General features: G+C 40.6%; 1 long non-coding RNA gene and 1 pseudogene across 1 annotated transcript; both read left to right on the top strand.

Annotated features, from left to right (window-relative positions):
• Window positions 1-594: 594 nt before the first annotated feature.
• LOC123652433 lies at window positions 595-4,780 on the top strand. The gene is made up of 3 exons (XR_006741783.1): window positions 595-630; window positions 4,224-4,237; window positions 4,673-4,780. It is a non-coding gene; the product is annotated as an uncharacterized LOC123652433 (long non-coding RNA).
• LOC118719866 lies at window positions 2,220-3,094 on the top strand (annotated as a pseudogene).
• Window positions 4,781-8,094: the final 3,314 nt, after the last annotated feature.

The raw sequence follows: 8,094 nt of genomic DNA, 5'->3' as shown, positions 1-8,094 counted from the left end.
TGTTTTAGCAATTAAAAGAGCCTCAAGTATGGACTTAAGTGAGATTATCTTCATAGCCTATTTATTATTAATACTGACTAAACTCAAAATTAGAGAAATCTTCTGGCCTAACAGATGCTACCTAATTATAGCATTTATTGCTTACTTATTGTTATTTCCATAAAACTTCAAATTCTCAGGGAGTGGCATTTTGCTTTTTATATGGCTATAGCAAAACATATAATCTTGCATGATTCATTCAGCTCAATATCCTTTCTTTGGATGCTTTACCAAAAAACTATAAATAGGTTCCATTATATACCCTAGACTCTTAGTAGTCACACTATGACCCTTTCCTTTCATATGTATCAAACAGACAATATCTGAAATTAGGGAGGGAAAGAATGATTTTAGAGTATTTAGTGTGAGCTATCTCTGGAAGGAGGCATTCATTGATTCATTCTTTATTTCAACAAATATTTAAGGGCAACTTGCTATAGCTAGGCATTGGTGGGGCTTGAATGAAGCATTTGGTAAAATCTCTATGTATAAAATCCTAATATGCAAATAGACCAAACAGCAGAATAACCAAACAACTGGTCGCTATGATGTGTGCTGACCACCAGGGGGTGCGTTCGGAACATGATGGGAGTTGGCAGCAGGTGGCAGAGAATGGAACATGGTGGGTGTTGGCCACAGTGGGATGGTGGAGCAGGTGGGTGGGGGCACTAGACCAAAGCAGGGTGCTGGCCTCTGTCATTGGGGAAAGCCTCTGGTGGTTACTAAAATTTTTTTGCTCCAACATGCCATGGTCCTGCTCAGAGCTCACACCTGCTAAAGGTGCCAGCCCCACTCACACCTGCTGCTGGTGCCTGGCACTGCCTGATTGCCCCTCAGGGATTCTCCACTTCCCCTTGCTCCTGAGGGGCAATTGGGGAAGCAACTTACAGCTTGCACCTGCTGCTGGAGCTGACCCCAATTGCTCTATGCTGTCAGCAGGTGTGAGTGGAGCCAGCGGGAGTGGGGCCAGCACCATGCGAGTGACAGCGGAGGGGGCAGGGCTGCAGGGTACCAGGGCTGTGGTGGGAGGGGCAGGGTGGGGGCATGGGGGATGGGCTGAGACCCAACTCTATGCATCTGCAGCCTTGCAGCTCATGGTTGCTTTCAAAGTGCACGTATTTGTGCACTGGGCCCCTAGTTACCGCATATCACATTAAGCAGGGTTCCCTTCTTTTATACTAAACTTACAGCTTACCTTTTCCTCACTGTGTTGTCATGAGCAAGATGGGACATTTGTCTCAAAACTTACTTTATTTTTTCAATCTGATATTCATGGGTATTTTCAAAGCTAAACAAGACAGTGTTGTGGGTTCCTTTTAGCAATCATCCATTAAGGTGTTTTAAAATATTTCTTCTTTTATTACTCTCTAGTCCTCAAAGGCAAGTCCTTGTCTTTGTATTTTTTTATTTTATATATATATAGTTTCATATCTTATCTTTTTATTTACCATGAAGAGTCACAGTAGCCTATACAGAGATTTACTTGTGTGCCATGCAATTATAAGAAATAGATATTTATTGTAAATTTATAAAGCCTGTGCATTTTCTTTCTTTATTTTCATTACTGTGCCATGAAATACCCAACCATATATTTTTTTTATTCCATAAGGTAGGGAATACTGAATAATTCAAGAGCTTAGAAACGTGAGAACTTCATTCAGTCGAGTAAGTTGTAGTCCCTGATCTCTACTCTAATATGCTGCCAGTTATTGCAAGTCATAATAGCACAATACAGGGCCCACAATGACTATCACTCACTCAGTTGTTTCCTAGAATGGCTTCTGGGTATGAAGTAAACCATATACATCACCATCCTCATAATGAGATCTTACTGCTGGATAAACAAGCTCCCCACAGGCTCTACCTGCTGATAGGACCCATGGAACCAAATATTTAACACTTCACAGAAGCTCCTCCCTGCCCTTCATCAATATTTCATGTATCACTTTTAAAAGAAAAATTGATGCAAAGAAGTAGAAAATTGAGCTACCGACTCCTGGGTCCCTGGCTTAGTAACAAAGACTCAATTCAATTTCTGGGTTCTGTGAGAAAACAGAAGTTTCGAAGTTCCCAAGAAGATTATGGAAATCTGAGGGCCTTGGTTCTGTGGTGGTGTGTGGCTGCCAGGTGCCAGCGAACTCCTGTTGGCCTTCAAAATCCCTGTGTAGCTGCTGCCACGTTCTACTGCCCTTGCCATGTTCCTCACTCAGTCTGAGTACAACAGGGGTGTGAATACTTTTTTCCTCTGAAGGAAGATTATTTCAAGTGGAATATGCCATTGAGGCTACCAAGCTTGGTTCTACAGCTATTGGGATCCAGACATGGGGTGTTCCTAGCTGTGGAGAAGAGAATTACCTTCTCACTCATGGAGCAAAGCAGCATTGAGAAAATTGTAGAGACTGATGCTCACATAGGTTGTGCCATGAGTGGGCTAATTGCTCTTGCTAAGACTTTAATTGATAAAGCCAGAGAGGAGACACAGAACCAATGGTTCACCTATAATGAGACAATGGTGGTAGAGAGTATGACCCAGGCTGTGTCTAATATGGCTCTACAGTTTAGAAAGGAAGATGCAGATCTAGGTGCCATGTCTCTTCCCTTGGAGTAGCACTGTTATTTGGAGGAGTTGACGAGAAAGGTCCTCAGCTATTTCATATGGACTAATCTTGGTCCTTTGTACAGTGTGATGTTAGCTTCAGAGGATGCTCAGAGATCCTTGCAAGAAGTTTATCACAAGTCTATGACTGTGAAATAAGACATCAAATCCTCACTCATCATCATCAAACAAGTAATGGAGGAGACACTGAATGCAACTAACATAGAGCTAGCCACCATCCAGCCTGGCCAGAATTTTAGCATGTTCAAACAAGGAAACACTTGAAGAGGTCATTAAGGACATTTAAGGAAGTATGGTCTTCAGAGCTTTTCTGGGACAATTTCAATTCTGGTTGCCCTAAACCTTTATGTCCAACTTCGAGTCCTTGGAAAATCTGCAGCATATGTGTTTTTATGATGTCTGTACATAAAGGCAGTTCCAGAATAAAGAAAAATAAAAAAAAGATTGTGGAAATATAAATTCTTATTCTATCTGACAAATTAACACATGACCTTTGGTGAAACCAGTCTGCCCAAGAAAATGACAGAAACAAAGTCAGTGCTTGTTCATTTGCTTGAAATATTCACTAAAAATATTGGGTCAGCTGAAACCAGTTTGGCTCAGTGGATAGAGCATTGGCCTGCAGACTGAAAGGTCCTGGGTTCCATTCCGGTCAAGGGCATGTACCTTGGTTGCGGGCATATCCCCAGTAGTGGGTGTGCAAGAGGCAGCTGATTGATGACTCTCTCTCATCAATGTTTCTAACTCTCTATCCCTTTCTCTTCCTCTCTGTAAAAAAAAATAAATAAATAAAAAATATATTGGGTCAGTCATAGAAAGATAAGTATTACATTATCTCACTCATATGCATAATCTAATAAACAATATAAAATAATGAACAAAAATATATCCAGAAAGACAGAAACATAGAACAGACTGTTGAACCTCAGAGGGAAGGCAGGGGGATGGTGGGTGGGAAGAGATCAACCAATGAACTTGTATGCATATATGCATAGCCCATGGACAAAGACAATGGGGTGATGGGCAGGGACCAGCTGGAAGAGGTCAATGGGATAAAAGGGGACACATGTGTTACTTTCAACAATAAAGATTAAAAAACATTTAGTGATATAACAGGTGAAAAATTTTAGCAACAAAATCAATTTGATCTCCATAAAAACTTGCTTGTACATTCTCCAAAAGGAGATAAACTATGCACATTCAAAACTTAATTCTATAGTATAGATTCTCTTTGTGGCTATAACAAATGCAGTAAAATGACTATTAACTTGAATGCCTAGATATTTGACCAGATTATAATATATATACAAATTACTTTCTCTGATATATAAGTATAATCGATACTCCATTCCACTTATATATTGTGGAAAGGGCTTAATACAGCTGTATTGTTCCTCCAGAGTTTTACTTTTCTAGTCTATATACAGTATATAAAACCCCAATATGCAAATAGACTTGAACAACTGAACAAGCAGTTGCTATGGCGTGTGCTGACTACCAAAGGGCATGCACGGGACATGGAGGGCATCAGCAGCAGGTGGCAGAGTGCTGAACATGGTGGGTGTAGGCCACAGTGGGATGGTAGAGCAGGTGAGTAGGGGCACCAGACCAAGACAGGACGCTGGTTGCTGTCATCTGGGTAAGCTTCTGGTGTTTACTGAAAGTTCTTTGCTCCTGCGTGCCATGGACCCACCCAGCATTTGTCCTGCTGCCTGCTCTGGCCCTGCTGGCACCCACTGCCAGTGCCTGGTGCTGGTTCTGAACACTTCGCACCATCAACAAGTTTGAGAGAAGAGTGACTGCTGGCTGACCCCTGAGGGCTTCTCCACCTCCCCCTGTTCCTGAGGAGTGATAGTTGCAGCAGCTGCCATTTGCATCCATTGACAGGACTGGTTCCACTTGCACCTGCTGCTAGCCTTGGGCCAAATCACTCTGCACCATCAGCAGGTGAGAGTGGGGCCAGTACCATCAGTGCATGGGAGAAGGGCTGGTGGGAGCAGGGCTGCTAGCAGAGAGGCTGGGAGGGGGTATGGAGGATGTGTTGAGACCTACCCCTGTGCCCATTGCAGCCTTGTGGCCCACAGTTCCTTTCAAGGTGCACAAATTCATGCACTGGGCCCCTAGCTGATTATTATAAAACTAGAGGCACAGTGTGGGATATCATGTGGTCCCACCCACCTGTACACACCCCATCCACCCACCCTCTGCACTCCCAGCTGTGCTCACAGCCAGGCTCACAGCTTAGCCTTCCTAACCATGCCCTATTCCGCCCGCTGCTCGGCCAGGGTCACAACCCCACCAACCCACCTGCTATCCCACCTGCCCACCGGCCTCCACCCTTGCTGTGATTGGAGCCTGTGGGTGGTGGGGGAGGCTGAAAGGTGCTATATGAACCCCATGGTGACTGGTCATTTGGTTGCTTTGGTTGTGATGCCTCTTGGCCTTTTATTATTACGATGTAATTAAAAAGTGCTAAATTAATTAACAAAATAAAAATATCAACAACCCAAAATAAATTTAACACACTTTGGAGTCAATCCAACCTTATATATAATTTGTATATCTAACATTAATAGATAAGTCACATATCTGAAAAAAAAAACATTGCATTGTAGTTAATTTGTAATTGAAGGCCTTTGATTTACAAGCAAATATGAATTCATGATTATTTAAACTCCTCTAGATAATTTAAAAGTTTTAAGCTAAGACTCCATTAAATACACTGTAAACAAAAAGTATAGACAATAGAGAAAAACAATGAAACCAAAAGTTAGTTCTTTGAAAAGATCAATAAAATCGATAATACTCTAGCAAGCCTAACCAAGAAATGAAATTTGATGAAAACAACAGTGTAATAATTATCTAAACTAGTTTATATTTTATAGATAGGTACATGTACAATAACTGAGGATAGAGCTGCTGAGAACAGTACATTTTATCAATGCTTAGGTCAATGTTGTATGCCATAATTATATTTGTTTTTAAAATTATAAATCTATGTAAAATAAATTTTATATTCACACACTTTTAGGGGTCTATTACTGAGTATTTACTGGAACCAAAACAAAAGAAAGTAAGATACCCTAAGTCTTGTTTTCCCCTTGTCCACTTCTAAGAATGCTCACTTAGAGAAGAAACTACAACCTTCTTCACTCTACATCACATATGGCTTTGCAACTGACATAGAACAGCCTCATCAATCTTCTCCCAGTTTGAGTTCCCCAACGTTTCACTACCAGAAAAGTGTGTCAGTCACAAAACATTCAGGTATACAAAAATACTAACAGATATTCCAGAGACTGTGGGGAGAATATGCCCTCCCCACACACACAAAAAAAAAATCACAAAAGGAGAAAATTCTGATTCTTGCTTCTATAAAAATCAAAATAAGCTCAGGGGAAAGGCATATAATACATTTGTGAATATACTATAATTTGGAGGCAATTTGTGTTGAAAATGTCAGCATAAAACAGAATAATATACTAAAAGCCCTAAAATACCACGATCAAAGAATAAAAAGGACATTTTATTATTTTCACGAAAGTATATAAAGAAGTTATAAAGTGTATGTATACAAGCATCTAAAGTAAACTTAACCTATACATAAGTAATTCATTTAAAATATTTTAGAGAATCTGAGCAGTGTATTTCCTACTCTCTAATTAGGAGGTCAGAATATATCAGAACAGTATTAATTTGGACATCTAGTCTAATAGTGACAGTTGGATGTGATAAGGAGACTTAATGCCTTCTCACTTTATGTAAAAACCCAAACTTGACTTATCCCTGTCATCTAAGCCTATGATTTGACTAGGGTAATTGTACTTTCAAACTGCATACAAGTTAAAAAATCAAGGAGGGGGATGATGGGTGAGAAGAGGCCAACCAAAGAACTTGTATAGATATACGCATAACCCATGGGCACAGACAATAGGGTTGAGGGTTGTGAAGGTCTGGGGTGGGGAGTGTGGGCTGGTTATATGACCTCAATGGGAGAGAGGGGATATATGTAATAATTTCAACAATAAAGCTTTAAGAAAACCAAGGAGCCTTAATTCTTAATTTGATGTCTATATCCTAGAATGTAGCAAAAGGATGAATGATTAAATATTGTACAATATGGAAACCTGGTCTCCCTTCTACATAGTCTTCTTACCTACACTCTGGTCAATTAGGTAATTACGTTAGGATGCGGTTCACTCACCCTTATTTATGCCACCAAAGTGTATGCAATTACAGCTGTATTCTCAGTTAGCTCTTGAAACTTTATGTCAGTTTTAACCATTTACTCTTTATTTCTCTGTTTCCTCTAACATATAATAAAATAAATTACCCCCATAAATTAAATTCCAATTAGAATGAATTGGGACAAAGAAGTGGAAAATAACAAGCCATTGTAATAATCACAAATGAAACTTGTGGGTTGCACAGGTGCAATAAGTGAAAGGGATTAAGAGGTACAAGCTTCTAGTTATAAAATGAATAAGTCATTGGGATGTAATGTACAGCACAGGGATTATCTATCTATACTATTAAGGGTAATATGCTAATTAGACTGACATCTTCCAGATATCCATCTGGACGTCCTTCTGGGCAAAGCCACAGTGGTGGGGGACGAGGCAGAGGTGGTTACAAGTGATCAGGCCTGCAGGGGAGGGCAGTTAGGGGTGACCAGGCTGACAGTGGAGGGCAGTTATGAGTGATCAGGATGGCAGTTAGAGGTGGCTAGGGGCTATACAGCAGGCAGACAGAGGCAGTTAGGGGTGATCCGGAAGGCATGTAGAGAGGTTAGGGGTGATCAGGCAGGCAAACAGAGATGGTTAGGGGCAATAAGGCAGGCAGGGGAGCAGTCAGGGGCATTAGGAAGGCAGGCAGAGTGGTTAGGGACAATCAGACAAGCAAGAGATTAGGAGCCAGCGGTCCCTGATCGCAAGAGAGATTAGGCCTAAACCAGTAGTTGGACATCCCCCAAGGGATCCTGGATTGGAGAGGGTACAAGCCAGACTGAGGGAACCCCTCCAACCCTGTGCACAGATTTCTTGCACTGGGCCTCTAGTAGTCAGTAATATTATAATAACTTTGTATGCTGACTCACTTTATTGTGATGATCATTTTGTAATGTATATAAATGTTGAATCACTATGTTCTACACCTGAAACTAATATAACATTGCATGTCAACCGTATTTTCATAAAAAATGCATGCTCTTTACTCCCAGTCTGTGAATTATTTTCATGGAAAACAAACCACTATATAGTATCTTCCTCTCCCTTTATTTTTGTTTTTATATGATGTGAACTGTGATGATGATACCCTTTTAACTTAACATCTGTTTCAGTTTTTGCTATTATCTGTGTTGCTGTATCCATGTATCAAATATGAAATTCTCCAAATGGAATGTCCCATAATCAGCATGGCAAGGGTTAATTTAAAACAAT

Source organism: Pipistrellus kuhlii, unplaced genomic scaffold (assembly GCF_014108245.1).
Source record: "Pipistrellus kuhlii isolate mPipKuh1 unplaced genomic scaffold, mPipKuh1.p scaffold_m20_p_16, whole genome shotgun sequence".
NCBI lineage: Eukaryota > Metazoa > Chordata > Mammalia > Chiroptera > Vespertilionidae > Pipistrellus > Pipistrellus kuhlii.
Note: the sequence above shows the minus strand (reverse complement) of the source record. Positions and strands in the feature narration are given on the sequence as shown.